At 40.7% G+C, this 18,749-nt stretch overlaps 1 pseudogene; it reads left to right on the top strand.

Annotated features, from left to right (window-relative positions):
- Nucleotides 1–15,559: 15,559 nt before the first annotated feature.
- On the top strand, nucleotides 15,560–16,489 carry LOC128657145 (proteasome subunit alpha type-3-like; annotated as a pseudogene).
- The last annotated feature ends 2,260 nt before the right edge of the window (nucleotides 16,490–18,749 follow it).

Raw genomic sequence — 18,749 nt, 5'->3', positions numbered from 1 at the left:
CAGTTTACAGATCGGTTGATATTCAATGCGTGTGTAAATACAGGGGCACAGCTTGTAAACACAGTGTGACAAGTGTCTTGTGCCTGGTGTGTGTATAAACAGTGTGGGGGTGCTGTGTAAATATAAAAATATAGAGGTACGAAATATAATATATTCCTATACGGTAGTGTATAATGAATTCACTTTATGATAAGAACTTGTAGGCTTATGTTTTATACCAAGATGCTGTGTGTAAAGTGACAGGAGACCAGCATTTACTACCTATATAGTGAATTATGTTCCTTTAGAAAAGTTTATGAGTACTTTTTATACTTATATCTGTATTAAAGGCTATGGACTTTTGTTTGTTAAAGATTGATGCAAACATTTTTTTATTGAATATAATTTATATATTGTTAGCATGTTATATAACTATATATATATATATATATATATATATATATAGTATATATATATATATATATATATATATATATATATATATATTATACACACATTTAGCATTTACTGTTCTAAACAAAAATATGAATTTGTTGATGAAAACCATGGGTAGTAATCGTGATGCATCGTGGAATCGAATTGAATCGTTAACATGATAATCATAATCGAATCGTGAGACCAGTGAAGATGCGCACCCCTACCGGGAAAGCCCTTCTAGGCTGGCCGGGCTCCTGGAACTGCCGGCCAGCCGCATTAAGCCGGACACCCGCTAACTTTACCCCTAGTCGCTCCAGCAGCCCTTTGCCCCAGAGCTCCACTCTTTTGGGGATTGGTAGCCTCTGGGGAGGACAAAGGGTAGGGAAATTACCATAAGGGAGCTACTTTGGGAACAGGGGGTTTTGGACACCCCTACCCCCCTATCTTTAATGGGCTGTAACTCCGGTTCCCAGCAATGAATCACATTGATTTTTGGACTGTGGCATCTGGGAACCGAGAGCTTTCAAATGACACCCTGAAAACACTACCTCTGTGTCCTGGGACTCTGTGGGACTGTGGTTGCTATGGCTGACGCCAGCCTGTCTGGAGGGGCAGGAATGGCGGGAGATTTGGGAGTGAGATAAGACTCTGTGTTTTTGTATAAAAGGAGTGTGTGTTTACCAATAAAATCAGTTCTTTTTTTTTTCACCTGAATGCTAGTCTGTCTAGTTATTTTTGGTGGGGATTGATATTTTCACTTTCCCCGATACATAGAGGCTTGTTCCAGGTTCTGGTTGTCAGAAGGAACCGTTTGACAGAGCTACCTAGTCGGGGTAGCCAGAGTCTGCCACTTTCTCTGCTACATAGCGACCTGTTGTCAGGGAGAGGAAGGACCCTTTGGCAGAGCTACCCAGTCGGGGGAACCAGAGTCTGTCACAGGGTGGAAGCCTGAATACTGGTGTTGTCAGGTATCAGGCTGGGCTACTGGCTGTAATCACTTGGCGGCTACACAGCTGCAGTTGGCAGGGAGGAAGCAGGACCCTTTGGACGGAGCTACCCAGTCGGGGTATCCCTCACAAGCGAAAATGTACTTTTTTTTTTTTTGTGACACTGCGTTTCCCAAAACAGTTAACCAGGGCTCTGAGGATGCGGTAATCATTCTAGCGTACTTTCAACTTGTAATACGGGCGGATGCCAGCAAATAGCCGAGATAAAATTCCTTATCACCCATGTATAAATGTTAACGTGCCCCTCGTAATCTGGCCCTAAATGTATCTAAAATAAATGTTTCACCTACGGGCTGCATCCCTGCATTTGCTTGTGTGTCTTCACAGCTCATTAAAATATGCAATTCAACTGCGTACACTATTGCAGTGTGTGATTGAGGTGACACCCTGACTGATAATATAATGTACAGTACTTACAGACAACAAGCTATAAAAAAACAGGTAATACCCCATAAAACAGAAAACACGTCACACACGCACTTACCTTCATTGTCACTGTCACACATTTCCTTAATTGCCAGCTGACATGTTACACTCAGATCTTCTGCTTTAACATCTACGTCAGTATTAATGTCATCTGTAAGAACATTTATTGCAGACAATATTTCAAGGTTTAGGATTTTATTTCACCCCAAAGGCAACTATTGTTTAACACAGTAATGGGTACTTAATTGCCATACGCTTAAAGGGAGAATCTACTTGAAAATGATTATTGTTTAAAAAGATAGACAATGCCTTTATTACCCATTCTACAGTTTTATATAACAAACAATGTTATATTAATACTTTTTACCTCTGTGATCACCTTGTATCTAAGCCTATGTAGATGGCCCCCGTATCTCAGTTTATTTCACAATCTTGCATTTCAACCAATTAGTGCTGTTCCTGCATAATTATTATCAGTCTACACAGGAGTGAGCACAATGTTATCCATATGACACACATGAAACTAGCCCTGTATGGCTGTAAAAGGCTAATAAAAGGCACTGAGATAAGAGATAGGCCTGCAGAGGCTTAGAAACAGGTAAATTAAGGTTATAAAGTATATTAATATAACAATGTTGGTTTAGCAAAGCTGGGGGAATTGGTAGTAAAGGCGTTATCTATCTTTTTGAACAAAAAGAAAAAAGAAAGTAGGATTGTCCCTTTAATATTTGGTGCATATTGAGGTTGATCAATAACATCAAACATGTAATTTTATTACATTTGTACGTTTAGATGTTACGTTAAATATTTCAAATATATTGCAAATTTGAAGGTACGAGTATGAAACATAAACACCCAAAATTTATTTCAGAACTGAAAGGAACATTCCAGACAAAATTTGAATCCACATGGGTGCATTTCAGTTTTGAATAGAAGCATCTTTGTAATATAGATGTACAGGTAAACCTCACTTTACATCGCTTCGCTAATACAGCGCTTTGTGGAGCTAAAGGTTCAAACTCCAAGGATTTTGAAAAAGTGCTGTAATCTTCGTGAGATTGCGAGGTAAGTGACTGGCACCATTTCATTATGCACAGTTCATTCTGTTTACAGAATTACACAGTGCAATCTGTGTCTCAGTGTTATAGTCTGTCAAATTTTACAAGTCATTGTCACTATTTTACAGGTACAGTATTTATTGAATACTGTGCTGTGCTAGTGTTAAGATACACTTAGCACTATTGCACCCTTAATATATGTTCGTTCAAACATGTTTTCAAGTTTTTAAACGCACTGGCAGGTGAAAAGAAAGCTAAAACCGCCTTGTTTCACTTTACAGCGGGGTTACAGCGGGGTACACCTGTATTAGCAAAATTACTTCTAATAAAAGCTATAGCTGTTTCAACATGTATTAAAGGGACACTAAACCCAATTGTTTCTTTCATGATTCAGATAGAGCATGCAATTTTAAACAACTTTCTAATTTACTCCTATAATCAATTTGTCGTCTTTATTTGCTATCTTTATTTGAAAAGCAAGAATGTAAGTTTAGAAGCCGGCCCATTTTTGGTTCACAACCTGGGTTGTGCTTGCCGATTGGTGACTAAATGCACTCACCAATAAACAAGGTGCTGTCCAGGAGAGCTGAACCAGAAATGATCTGGCTCCTTAGCTTAGATGCCTTCTTTTTTAAATAAAGATAGCAAGAGAACAAAGAAAACTTGATAAAAGGAATAAATTAGAACGTTACTTAAAATTGCATGCTCTATCTGAATCATTAAAGAAAAAAATTGGTTTAGCATCCCTTTAAGTATGCACCGTGCACCAGCATTTCAAACACAGCACTTGTTCAGAGAACCTAAAGGTGCTTTTACCATCTGGTAATGACTCAATTTGTTAATTGCTGACATGATACAGGCCCCGCAGGCGCTCTGAGCAGCTGCTGTATTTAAAATGCTGGTGCACTGAGAATATCTAGCTATGCTTCACATGCACGAGCAGAGACAAATGCTAACACTAAAACAGTGATAACTTTTACTATAGGTATTTTTGCCAATACATTTATATTGCTAATATATTTTCTATTCAAGGATGTAATTAATTTATGTGCTTTTACATTTTCACCGAACGTCCCTTCAAAATTTATATATAATAGTCTGTAGATTAAATAATGTTCCACTACTGTCATCATATTAAAAGGTCATTTACCGTATATTGCAAAGTACCAGAGCCAATTTATTCCTATATTTAATCTTATTAATGGCCCAAATGTCTGAGTTCACAATAAAATAAGAGTTTTCGGAATACCACTTAAAGGGACATAATACTCATATGCTAAATCAATTGAAACTGATGCAGTATAACTGTAAAAAGCTGACAGGAAAATATCACCTGAGCATCTCTATGTAAAAAAGGAAGATATTTTACCTCACAATTTCCTCCGCAGTTAGAGGTATATTTGAATCAGTGTACTGTTAACTGAACGATTCATTGCAAAGGAGTCAGTTAACAGTACACTGATTCAAATATACCCCAAACTGCACCTTAAATTAACCCTTAGATAAGCAGCAGGTCTCACCCTTATATTTATTTATAAGCCATACAGAGTAGATATGCATATCTTAGGAAAATACATACAACACAGTACATACAACAGAGTATACAGCATGCTCTGTTCTATGTACTGTAGTTGTATGTATCTGTGAAGGAGCCAATGCTGCCTGGCCTGTGAGGACTCAGGAGGAGCTGAACTGTTAGACACTGAATCATGAGTCATGATAGTATATAGAGCGTCACACCAACTCACACAGTCAGTGACTCATGATTCAGGAACGAATCTGCGGCTCTACAGTTCACCTACTGAACATGAGATAGAGGCTCTACCTCATGTTCAGTAGGTGAACTGGTGAATCGGTTCATGAACCGGTTCAGTTAATCAAACCGTCCGAAATGAACCGATTCATCCAGAAGAACCGAACTTCCCATCTCTAGAAGCAGAGGGTGAGAGAGGGCATGTGTGTTTACCATTCACATGAAGCAGAGGGTGAGAGAGGGAATGTGTGTTTACCATTCACATGAAGCAGAGGGTGAGAGAGGGAATGCGTGTGTGCAATTTACATGACACAGAGGGTGAGAGAGGGCATGCGTGTGTACCATTCACATGAAGCAGAGGGTGAGAGAGGCATGCATGTGTACCATTCACATGAAGCAGAGGGTGAGAGGGCATGGGTGTGTACCTATTCACATGAAGCAGAGGGTGAGGGCATGGGTTTGTACCATTCACATGAAGCAGAGGGTGAGGACATGGGTTTGTACCATTCACATGAAGAAGAGGGTAAGAGAGGGCATGCATGAGTATCATTCACATGAAGCACAGTGAGAGAGGGCATGTGTATGTACCATTTACATAAATCAGAGGGTGAGAGAGAAGGGAAGAGAGGGCATGCATGTGTATCATTTACATGAATCAGAGGGTAAGAGGACATGCGTGTGTACCACTCACATAAATGTAGAGTGTGAGAGGGCATGCGTGTCTACGATTGACATAAAGGTATAGGGTGAGAGGGCATGCGCGAGTACCATTCACATAAAGGCAGAGGGTGAGAGGGCATGCGCGTGTACCATTCACATGAATCAGAGGGTTAATGAGGGCATGTATGTACCGTTCACATAAAGCAGAGGGTGAGAGAGGGCATGTGTTGTGTGTATCATTTACATGAAGCAGAGGATGAGAGAGAGCGGAAGAGAGGGCATGTGTGTGTATCATTTACATGAAGCAGAGGATGAGAGAGAGCGGAAGAGAGGGCATGTGTGTGTATCATTTACATGAAGCAGAGGATGAGAGAGAGCGAAGAGAGGGCATGTGTGTGTATCAATTACATGAAGCAGAGGATGAGAGAGAGCGGAAGAGAGGGCATGTGTGTGTATCATTTTACATGAAGACAGAGGGATGAGAGAGAAGGGAAGAGAGGGCATGTGTGTGTGCATCATTTACATAAATCAGAGGGTGAGAGAGAAGGGAAGAGAGGGCATGTGTGTGTATCATTTACATGAAGCAGAGGATGAGAGAGAGCGGAAGAGAGGGCATGTGTGTGTATCATTTACATGAAGCAGAGGTTGAGAGAGAAGAGAGGGCATGTGTGTGTACTATTTACATGAAGCAGAGGGTGAGAGAGAAGGGAAGAGAGGGCATGTATGTGTATCATTTACATGAAGCAGAGGGATGAGAGAGAGGGAAGAGAGGGCATGTGTGTGTATCATTTACATGAAGCAGAGGGTGAGAGAGAAAGAAACAGAGGGTGTGTGTGCACTATTTACATTAATCGAAATTGAAAGAAGAGAGGGCATGTGTGTACTATTCACATGAAGCAGAGGGTGAGAGAGACAAGGGAAGAGAATAGAGGGCATGTGTGTGTACTATTCACATGAAGCAGAGGGTGAGAGAGAAGGAAAGACAAGTTAAGGGTGTGAACCAAATAGATTTTATTATTACGATCTGTCTGTAGAGGCTCATCAGTAACATAGGGGGAAAACATTTTAGAATCTGAGTTTCTTTTTTAAGACATGATGAGTCCACGGATCATCATAATTACTAATGGGATATTCACCTCCTGGTCAGCAGGAGGAGGCAAAGAGCACCACAGTAGAGCTGTTAAATAGCTTCTCCCTTCCCTCCCACTCCAGTCATTTTCTTTGCCTATGTTAGTGATAGCAAGAGGTAAAGTGAGGTGTTAGTATAGATTCTTCAATCAAAATTTTATTATTTTTAAAGTAGTGCAAGATTGTGCTGCTTTGTCCTAGGGTGTAGCCGTGGGTCCATATCAGTCTCTTCAGTAGAGCATTGGTGGATTTAGAGCAATGGGAACCTGTGGGACATAATTCTCAATGCGCCTCCCATAATTTCTTGCTGCCCATAATCCTTCAGTCTGAGGTATTCATTGACTCAGCATTTATTTTCCTCAGGTCGATGTGAGGGAGAGGACCTCTCAAGCCTGAGAGCTGCCTTGCTGCCAGGCAGAAGTCAAGTGCTACCTTAAGTTTCTGGGGAATAAGGACTCATAATTTTCAGTGAGCACACGCTAGAACATAAGGGGCTCTTTAGGAAAATAGTTCTTTATGTTGGGACATTAAACGTTTTCCTGAGGGAAAGCTAATTGGGCAGTGTTATATTGCAAGGCACTGGGGCTGGAGTTAAGCTGTATAAATTAATGGCTCCGGTGGTTTCACTTTCTATGCAAAGGTTCAGTCATTGTATTGAACGGCATAGGTTACGCCCACGATGGGCGGTCCTTCCGGTTTTTGCGCGCCACTTTCGTAGCGCTTCAGTTCAGAGAGGCTGAGGGAAGTGCGCATCAGAAGTGATTTATCCGGTCTGTTCTAGAGTCGCATGGTGAAAGACATGCGTTGCTAGTGCAGATACGGTGTTTCCTTTTTTTCTCAGCATCGTTGTTATTGTCAGGCATTACCAAAACGGATCGTCTGAAAAGAGGGATCTCTGGCGATCTTCAGTCAGATAGGAGCACTTCAGCAGAGTGCTGAGGTGCAGAGATTGGATTGTTGTTCATTTAAACTAAGCGTTTTTGCAGTACAAAAGGAAACAGTGTTTAAACTGGCATTCTGCAGTAAAAAGAAATGACCGTTTTGAATTTAAAGAGACAGTAATGTTTTTTTATAATTAATATTTCCAAATAATTTTGATAACTTTTGTTTGCTATTTGGCAAATTTTGAGCAAGCATGGACCAAGGGGACTTGCAAGATGTCCCCTGCGCTTTATGTTTTGACGCCAATGTGGAACCACCAATCCCTTTCTGTCCTTCATGTATTCAACGCACTTTGAGTTATAGGGCAAATATTTTTTCAGAGCCAGTCTCCTCTAAGGCAGATGTTGTCCAAGAGTCCAATGATGAGGGTCAATTTATGCCGCAGCTTACTCCCCAAGCGTCCCAAATGTTACCGCCCTCTCAAGCAGTGCCTTGCGCTTCAGCTACAGTCCCTTCGAGGATTTAGTTACAAGACATAGCTTCTCTTATGTCTTCTACTATTTCTGATGCTCTGTCTGCCTTTCCAACGTTGCAGAGCAAACGTAAGAGGAAAGCCAGACATTCAGTAAGCGAGGTTTCGGACGCAATTGTTGCAATTTTGGAGGTATCCTCCCAACAACCTGAAGAGGAGGGTACCATAGTAGCTTCTGAAGGAGAAATGTCAGATTCAGAGGGTCTATTACCTCTGATGGACTCGGAGGTGGTATCTTTCAGATTTAAACTTGATCACCTTCGTCTGTTACTCAGAGAGGTTTTGGTTACCTTGGACGATAGTGATTCCACCGTGGTTGTCCCTTAGAAGTCTAGTAAACTGGACAGATATTATCAGGTTCCTTCCTACATAGATGTATTTCCAGTTCCTAAAAGAGCTTTTGAAATCATTGCTAAGGAGTGGGAGAGACCGGGCATCCCTTTCTCTCCCTCTCCTATTTTTAAGAAAATGTTTCCAATAGCCGATTCTGTTAAGGAGCCGCCTCCACCTTAGCTAGAAAGAACTATTATTCCCATAGAGGGATAGTTGTGCTTTCAAGACCCTATGGATAAGAAGTTAGAGGGGTTACTCAAGAAGATTTATGTACACCAGGGTCTGCAGTGGCAACTGGCTGTGTGCATTGCCACCGTCACCAGTGCGGCGGCATATAGGCTTGATGCACTGTCTGAGGCCCTCAGGACATTGACTTCTTTGGACGAGATCCAAGATAGGATAAAAGCTCTTAAGTTAGCTAATGCCTTTATTTCGGATGCTTCCCTTCAAGTTATCAAATTGGGAGCTAAGATATCGAGTTTCTCTATCTTAGCCCGCAGAGCCTTATGGTTAAAACCTTGGTATGTGGATGTGTCATCCAAGTCTAAACTTCTAGCTATTCCTTACAAGGGGAAGACCTTGTTCAGACCTGATCTGAAGGAGATTATTTCTGATATTATGGGACGTAAGGGTCATCTTCTCCCTCAAGATATGAGAAACAAAAAGGAAGACAGAGCAATTTTCGTTCCGTTTGAAATTTCAAAGGAAACTCTTCCTCTTCCTCCTCTAAGCAGGAACAGTCTAAGCCTACATTGAGACCCAGTCAGTCTTGGAACAAAGGAAAACTGTCCAAGAAGCCGGTTAGTGATTCCAAGACAGCATGAAGGGCATGCTCCCGATCCATGATCGGATCTGGTAGGGGGCAGACTTTCCTTCTTCGTTCAAGCATGGGTTTGGGATGTCCAGGATCCCTGGGCAATAGAAATAGTGTCTCAGGGATACAAACTGGAGTTCAAGGTTTTTCTTACCAGAGGCAGATTTCTACTTTCAAGATTACCTGCAGACCAGACAAAGAGAGAGGTGTTCTTACACTGCGTAGGAGACCTCTCCACTCTGGGAGTGATTGTTCCCATTCCAATTCAGGAACAGGGCCTGGGGTTTTATTCCAATCTGTCCGTGGTTTCCAAAAAAGAGGGAACCTTTAGGTTAATTTTACCTCAGGAGTCTAAACAAGTTTATCAAGGCACCGGCCTTCAAGACAGAAACAATTCGTTCCATTCTTCCATTGATCCAGGAGGGTCAATTTATGACAACAGTGGATTTAAAGGACAAGGACACAAAGTACGGCTGCACCAGACAAGATAGACGAGTAATCCTCCGTATAAGATGAAAAGGTTTATTGTGGCACAAGCATAAAAACAAAAATTTACACTGACATAGTAAAAAACAAGTAGAAAAACGCTCACTCCAGGACCGGAGTGAGCAATGGTAGCAAAAAAAGAAACTGTATACGCGTTTCGTGCGGGGCTCCCGCACTTGATCACTACATAAATTCCATCTCCAAATGCTACCCTTAAATAGCCACAGATAATGTAATTAATCAACCTTCCGGTTAACCCCTACATGGCTAAAACATACAGCTGACACACAAAATCAAAAGAACTGTACTTACAACGCAGAAATGTAATCAATACTTAAAACTACATCTAAATGGGTGACTAATATAAGCAATTTATATACATTCATATGAAAAAGCCACCCCATGTATACTTACAGCGCAAAAATGTAATTAATTAGTGTTTAGAACTGAATCAGTGAACCTTATAAGCTAAAGGTAAAAATTCATATGTGAAAGGACGCGTATCTACATGTTTCCATTCACAGGGATCACAAGTTCTTAAGGTTTGCCTTTCTGGACAAAAACTTCCAGTTTGTGGCTCTTCCTTTCGGGTCTTGCCACAGACCCCAGAATCTTCACAAAGGTTCTGGGATCTCTGTTGGTGGTGCTTCGATCAAAAGGCATTGCAGTGGCGCCTTATCTGGATAACATTCTAGTTCAGACGCCATCATTTCAGCTAGCAAGATCTAACACATACTTGGTGTTGTCCTTCCTAAGATCCCATGGCTGGAAGGTAAATTTAGAAAAGAGTTCCTTAGTTCCAAACACGAGGGTAACTTTCTTAGGAACCATAATAGACTCTCTGTATATGAAGATTTTTCTGACAGAAGTCAGGAAATGAAAGATTATCGATGCTTGTATAGCCCTTCAGTCCACTCCTCGACCATCAATGGCTCAGTGCATGGAGTTAATCGGGTTGATGGTTGCGACAATGGACATCATCCCGTTTGCTCGCTTCCATCTCAGAGCTCTGCAGTTGAACATGCTGAGACAGTGGAACAGAGATTATTCGGACTTGTCCCCTCGACTTCTTCTGGAGCAGGAGACAAGGGACTCTCTACAATGGTGGTTGTCTCTGGATCATCTCTCCCAGGGAACATGCTTTAGCAGACCATCTTGGGTGATTGTGACAACAGATGCCAGCCTTCTAGGGTGGGGAGCAGTCTGGGGCTCTCTAAAGGCTCAGGGAATATGGACTCAGTGAGAGTCTGTTTTACCCATAAACATTCTGGAACTGAGAGCGATCTACAATGCTCTTCTGGCCTGGCCCCAGTTAGCCTCAGTACAGTTTATCAGGTGCCAGTCAGACAACATAATGTCAGTGACCTACATCAATCATCAGGGGGGAACAAGGAGTTCCTTGGCGATGACAGAGGTATCCAAAATAATTCAATGGGCGGAGGCCCATTCTTGCTGTCTGTCGGCGATCCACATCCCAGGGGTGGACAACTGGGAGGCGGATTTCCTGAGCAGGCAGACCTTTCATCCGGGGGAGTGGGAACTCCATCCGGAAGTGTTTTCCAACCAGATTCTCAAGTGGGGTCAGCCGGAATTAGATCTCATGGCATTGCGACAGAATGCCAAGCTCCCGAGATACGGGTCGAGATCCAGGGACCCCCAGGCGGAACTGATAGATGATCTGGCGGCCTCTTGGAATTTCAATCTAGCATACCTGTTTCCTCCGTTTGCTCTTCTTCCTCGAGTAATTGCTCGAATCAAACAGGAGAGGGCCTTGGTGATCCTCAGAGCACCGGCCTGGCCTCGCAGGATTTGGTATGCAGATCTGGTGGAGATGACATCTCTACCACCTTGGAGGCTTCCATTGAGGAAAGACCTTCTAATTCAGGGGCCCTTCCTTCACCATAATCTAGTTTCTCTGAAGCTGACTGCTTGGAGATTGAACGCTTAATTTTATCCAAGCGGGGGTTTTCCGATTCAGGCTCGTAAGCCTGTAACTAGAAGGATTTACCATAAGATTTGGCGTAAATATCTCTATTGGTGTGAATCCAAGGGCTACTCATGGAGTAGAGTTAGGATTCCTAGGATTTTGCCTTTTCTCCAAGAAGGTTTGGAGAAAGGTTTATCGACGAGTTCCCTAAAGGGTCAAATCTCGGCCTTAACTATTTTGCTACACAAACGCCTGGCGGATGTCCCAGATGTACAATCTTTTTGTCAGGCCTTGGTCAGGATCAGGCTTGTGTTCAAACCAGTTACTCCTCCATGGAGTCTTAATTTAGTTCTCAAAGTTCTTCAAGGGGCTCCGTTTGAGCCTATGCATTCCTTAGATATTAAGTTGTTATCTTGGAAAGTTTTATTTCTTGTTGCTATTTCTTCTGCTCAGAGAGTGTCAGAACTCTTGGCATTACAGTATGAGTATCCTTATCTTATTTTACATTCAGATAAGGTAGTTTTACATACCAAATTAGGATTTCTTCCTAAGGTTGTTTCTGATTGGAAAATTAATCAGGAGATCGTTGTGTGCCTTCCTTGTGTCCTAATCCTTCTTCTAAGAAGGAAAGACTTCTGCACAATTTGGACGTGGTCCGAGCTTTAAAGTTTTACCTGCAGGCGACTAAGGACTTTCGTCAGTCTTCTTCTTTGTTTGTGGTTTTCTCCGGAAAACGCAAGGGACAGAAAGCTACAGCTACTTCTTTTTTGGCTGAAGAGTATCATACGTTTTGCATATGAGACTGCTGGACAGCAGCCTCCCGAGAGAGTTACGGCTCATTCCACGAGGGCTGTTGCTTCCTCATGGGCATTCAAAAATGAAGCTTCTGTGGAACAGATTTGCAAGGCTGCAACTTAGTCCTCTCTTCACACTTTTGCAAAGTTTTACAAATTTGACACTTTTGACTCGTCTGAGGCTGTTTTTGGGAGAAAGGTTATTCAAGCAGTGGTGCCTTCCGTTTAGGTTTACTGTCTTGTCCCTCCCGTATAATCTGTGTACTCTAGCTTGGGTATTGAATCCCATTAGTAATTATGATGATCCGTGGACTCATCGTGTCTTAAAAAAGAAAATGTATGCTTACCTGATAAATTTATTTATTTTTTGACACAATAAGTCCACGGCCCGCCCTGTTCTTATAGACAGGTTGTGGGTTATTGTAAACTTCAGACACCTCTGCACCTTGGCTTTTCCTTTCTCCTCCTAACTTCGGTCGAATGACTGAAGTGGGAGGGATGGGAGGAGCTATTTAACAGCTCTGCTGTGGTGCTCTTTGCCCCCTCCTGCTGACCAGGAGATGAATATCCCATTAGTAATTATGATGATCCGTGGACTCATCGTGTCAAAAAAGAAATAAATTTATCAGGTAAGCATAAATTTTCTTTTTCTAACTGTGAAGCTTATACCATAGATCACTCACTTGCAGAGACATCTGATGGCTGAATTTTCTGTACAAGGTCCCCAGGTGATCCTGTGTCTAGGACACTGTGACCTGTTAGTTCTAATAAAGAATACAATTAGTTTTATGGTTAGTGGTTATATGGATTTAAGTGCAGTTATCTCACACAATCTGATTATACAGTAATATTAAACAACACATCATTATTTGAAAACATTACTAGTAGCTTCTGCCATAGATCTGTTACCTGTAGAGACGTCTGATGGGGTCTCCACTGGCTGAATATTCTGTACAAGATCTCTATGTGATCCTGTGTCTAGATTTTCATCACTGTAACCTGTTAGTTCTAATAAAGAATAAAATCAGTTTGTTTTGTTAAAGAGACATTATACAATAGATTGTATCTTTGCATAAAGGTTTTGTAGATGATCCATTTATATAGCCCATACAGTTTTTTGTTTGTTTGTTATTTAAATTAATAGTTTATTTTTAAATAACATTTCTTTGATTTTCAGACTCCTAACCAAGCCCCAAAGTTTTAGGAGAATACTGACGTATACCTACTCCAGCTTGCTCCTGTTTGTGTAAAGGGTCTTTTCATATGCAAAGCAAGGGGGAGTGTCTGGTATTTCCCACTTGCAGTGGGTGTTCCAGCTACCTTTTTAACAGAGCTAAACTGGGTGCTTCTAAGTAACTTTTTAAATGGTTTTATACTGAATTTTTAAATCAGTATCTGTGCATATTATTCTTTATAGTAGTTTCTATTACATGCAGTTATATGAAAATTGGTGTATACTGTCCTTTTAAATGGATATGAAACCATTTTTGTTGCATCTAAATATATATATATATATATATATATATATACACACACACATTTTAATGTATTCAATTAAGAACAAAACAAAGCATCCGTTTTGCACTTAAACATTTACATATACAAATTAATATACAAATTGATAAAACAGTAATTCCTCTTGACCCTTTAACTGTGTTTTTATTATTTTTGTTGGGTATAAAACTAGATTATAATCAGACAGCTCATTAGATCACACATGACAGATTTAGTGTAGATTTGCTCTGTGTCAGTCACGTCAGTAGTGTATGAGCACTTCCTGAGTGAGATATTTATTACTACACAGCGTTACCTGAGCTCTCATTTCCTGGGATCTCCATAGTCCTTACTGCTTGGTGAGTCTCCATCATGACGTCCTTGTAAAGCTCCTTGTGTCCCTCTATATACTCCCACTCCTCCATAGAGAAATACACAGCAACATCATCACACTTTATAGGCACCTGAAACACACACAACTCATTCAGCGCTAACACAGGGACTGGTTCTGCCACACACTTTTACTGACAGAGCCAGGATAATGTTACTGAGAACATACAGAGACACAGACAGAAGGTAGGAAATACACACAGAGCTAGATGGGTCAGTAAAGTGAGTCATTGTGCGCTGACGCTGGTATATTGTCACCTTTCCCAGCAGTGCTCACCTCTCCGCTCAGCTGTTGAACGCTGCTGTGGGAGGGCCTCTTCTTCACAATGGTGTATTCCTATAATATGTATGAGATAAATCATCAGACTCCATTTGCCTGGACTAACAAGTTCTTTCTTACTTCTCTCGATTATCACAAAACATCTAAATAAATAAAATATAAATGGATAATTTTGTGGGACCTCTATGATAAAAGTTGCTAAAGACTGAGAACATGCGCTCAAGAAAATTGACATTGCTAGAACATTTTTAGAGGGTGTGATGGGGGGGGGGGGCAAAACGTTGAGCTCTTGATTGATAGGAGGTTCCTTTGGTGCTGGGTCACTTGGGTATTAAGCCTTTTTTGTAGTTGGGGTCATGCAGAGGGGCCTTTAGGTTCTGGGGTAAGTTTTTGCAATAGAGGACATGTAGTAGGGCTTTTTATGAGTGGGTTTTTTCTTTATGGTGGGAGGGGTCTTGGATGTTAGGATTAGTATATTTTTTTCTGCGGGGAGAGGATTTGTGCTGGACAATTTACTTAAATGGACAATCTACTTGATTTTTTTTTTATTATTTAAAAAGATAGATTACGCCTTTACTACCCATTCCCCATCTTTGCATAACTAACAATGTATATGACACTTTATAACCACTAAACCTTTAAATATCTGCCTGTTTCTAAGTCACTGCAGGTCACCTCTTATCTCAGTGATTTTTATTAGCTTTTCACAGCAAGACAGTGCTATTCCATGCATGTCATATAGATAAACATTGTGCTCACTCCTGTGGAGTTATGTCGGAACCAGCACTAGTGGGTGAAAATGCAAGTTTGTAAAAAGAACTGAGATAAGGAGCAGTCTGCAGAGTCTTAGATACAGGTAATAATAAAGCAAAAAGTATATTTGTATAACAGTGATGGTTATGCAAACTGGTGAATCTTTTTAAACAATAGCAATTTTCAAGTAGAATGTCCCTTTAAGTTAGTATTAGTGAGATGGTCTGGTTGAACTGAAGTTAGGATTAGAAAAATGGTCTGGGTAAGCTGAAGTTAGGGTTAGTAAGAAGGTATGGGCAAGCTGAAGTTAGGGTTAGTCAGATGATCGGGTGAGTGAAAGTTACGTTTAGGGAGATGAAGTTAGGGTTAGTGAGATGGCACAAGGTGCAGTCTCACTAGCATGGGTGCACATTGTTAGCGGAAAGATGTGTTCCATTGGTACCGGGTATGATCTATCAGCATCCACGTTCTCTCCAGATGGCAGAGTGTTTCAGGTTGAATATACTGCTAAAGCAGTTGAGAACAGCAGCATGGCCATTGCTATCCGGTGAAAGGATGGTGTTGTGTTTGGTGTAGAGAAACTTGTTCTGTCTAAGCTCTATGAAGAAGGATCAAACAAAAGGATCTTTAATGTTGATTGACATGTTGGAATGGCAGTGCTGGACTCTTTGCAGATACCCGATCCTAAGCAGACATAGCTAGAGAAGAAGCTTCCAAATTCAGGTCAAACTACGGTTATGATATTCCAATAAAGCACCTTGCGGACAGAGTAGCTATGTACGTGCATGCTTATACACTGTACAGCGCAGTCAGACCATTTGGCACAAGTTTCATGATGTGATCTTCCAATAAAGATTATGGTTCTCAGCTGTATATGTTTGATCCATCTGGTATTTCCTATGGATACTGGGGCCGCTCTATTGGAAAAGCCAAACAGGCAGCCAAGACAGAAATAGAGAAGCTTCAGATGAAAGACATGACCTGCTGGGAAGTGGTCAAAGAGGTTGAGAAAATAATCTACATCGCAGTGCTTGACAAATCGGTTTAAAAATTAGTAGCCAGTAAGAATATTTAGGAGCCAGGCATATTTTTAGGAGCCAGACAGTTGGATTTGTATATAAATATATGGAGAATAACCCAAAAACTTAGGAGCCAGGGGTAAAATTCCAGGTTTGTCGAGCCCTGTCGTATATGATGAAGTAAAGGACAAATCTTTTGAGCTGAAGCTGAGCTGGGTTGGAAAAATAACTAACAGAAAACATGAAGTTGCTCCCAAAGATGTCCGGGAAGAAGCAGAAATATATGCAAAGGAATCTTTAGACGAAGATGATGATTTGGATGATGACAATGTGTAACATTTAATAGCTTCAGCAGTACGAGAACTACTTTTTGTATATAAATTTACAGCACTGGACAGATTGTGTCAGATTGCGTTTCTGGAAAGGTTTTGTTATTTGCTTATCTTTTATCTCACAATGAAAAAAAAATCTAATGTGCAAACAAACCAAAATCTGTTAGTGAGATGGTCTGGATGAGATGAAGTTAGGGTTAGGAGATGGTCGGTCTCGGTGAGATGAAGTTGGGGTTAGTGAAATGGTCTTGGTGAGGATAAGTGAGATGATCGGGTGAGCTGAAGTTAGGGTTAATAAGATAGGTCTGGTGTATCAGAAGCAGCACAGTAAATAGGACCAGTGTCACATGACATTCCCCAGAAGCTCTCACCTCTCCGGTCAGGAGGCAGATGATGCCCAGGGCCTGACTCAGAAACTGCTCTGCTATCTGCTTCCTGCATTTGTTCATCTTGTTCTTCGTCAGCGACTGAGTCTGATGACACCTGCAAGAAGAAAGAAAGACGGTTAATGTGAGAGATCAAAAATAATCAGAGCTCTTCCTGTATTTTTATTACAGTAAAGAGATGTTATTAAACATGTTTATTTCACTTATGAGCAATCTAATAGTACATGTGTGACCAGGACCGCCTTGTGGGGCCCCTTACTTAACCATTGATCAGCACCCCCCCCCCCCTTTGAAATGTTGAATTTTTGATCAAGTGACTAAAACGTATATATGCACTTTATTCTTAAGTGTAGTCAAACTTGGAAATGTTGTAAAGGTAGTAACACAAAAAGACACATACACACATAAGGATTCACATATAGACACTCTAGCAGACACGCAAAAAAACACACAAACAATTTCAGACACAGACACCAACACAGACATTCAGCACTTTTTTACATTGACCTGACAAGTAATGAGGTAGACCACAGTTTTGTCAAAAAAGGAGATTTACAAAACAAAATATGGAATTCTGATTAGCTTTTTGTCAAGGATGCCAACTGTATGATGACAACAGCATGCAGTGGCTGAAAGGAAGGGCCCTGAACTGCCTAAACAATAATTTAAAGGTTAAGTGGTGGATTGGTGACTTCCAGAAAGGTCTCATTAGTCTCAAAGTCTATAGAAAGATGTGAATAATCAGTAGTAAGGTCAGAATTCCCTAAAAAGGAACAGATAATGGACACACACATACACAAACTCAAACTTGCTCATACACCCAAGGAAACACCCACAGAGAAAGCCTCAGAAAACACACAAAGACATATACACTCACAGATACCCACAGAAAAAACACAAAGACATACACACACACACAAATAGAGACACCCACAGAAAACACAGAAAGACATACATACACACCCCCTCACAGAGACATCCACAGAAAATGCACAAAGACAGATACACAAACCCTCACAGAGAGATCCACAGAAAGAAAATACATGCACACTCATAGAGACACCAACAAAAGCACAAAGACATAAACACAGACACCCACAGAAACACTAACAGGAGGTAAGATGTCTGCACATTCCCATCCCCTAAATCAACAGTGTGTGACATGCATAATAAAAAAAATTTGCAGAAATTAAGAGATCACTTTTTAAAGAATCATATTTGTAAATGTGCAAACAAAAATACTTCTGTGAATTCAAAATTGTACATTATTGATCTGTCAGAATGGGTAGATGAAGAAAAGTACTTTTGAAAGATTGACATATGTCTGGTGTCCCCCCCCCCCTATTTGTCCCAACCAACAGCACCACTTCAAATCTGGTGTACAAATGTTCTCATCTGGCAGCTGTACTTATGGATTTTGAAAATGCTGTACTCTACATGGTCTTGGTGGAACCATAAGCTGTGGCACTAGGTCTCATGCCATTAAATCTGGTTAAATGCAGGATTTAGGCTTGTTTGTATGTATTTTAAAATTAAGTCAGCTGTGGTGTAAGCTGTATAGTGTTAAGTTAACCTGTCTCATTTCAAACACTGAGCAATCTTAGCATGGGAGTATAACATTTTATGCAGATGTAAAAATCTTAGATAAAATGCCTCCTGGCATCTGGAAAGTCCTTGCATAAAAGGGCAGTAAACTGAAATGTAATATATATATATATATATATATATATATATATATATATACACACACATACACACACACACATACATATATACATACTGTATATAAATTTATAAAAAAAAATCATATCTGCCAAAAGGGCATTTGTGTATTGAGGAGGAAACATTTCTGTATGGTTTTAAATATAGAATTTCTAC

Source organism: Bombina bombina, chromosome 4, assembly GCF_027579735.1.
Source record: "Bombina bombina isolate aBomBom1 chromosome 4, aBomBom1.pri, whole genome shotgun sequence".
Lineage (NCBI taxonomy): Eukaryota > Metazoa > Chordata > Amphibia > Anura > Bombinatoridae > Bombina > Bombina bombina.
Note: the sequence above shows the minus strand (reverse complement) of the source record. Positions and strands in the feature narration are given on the sequence as shown.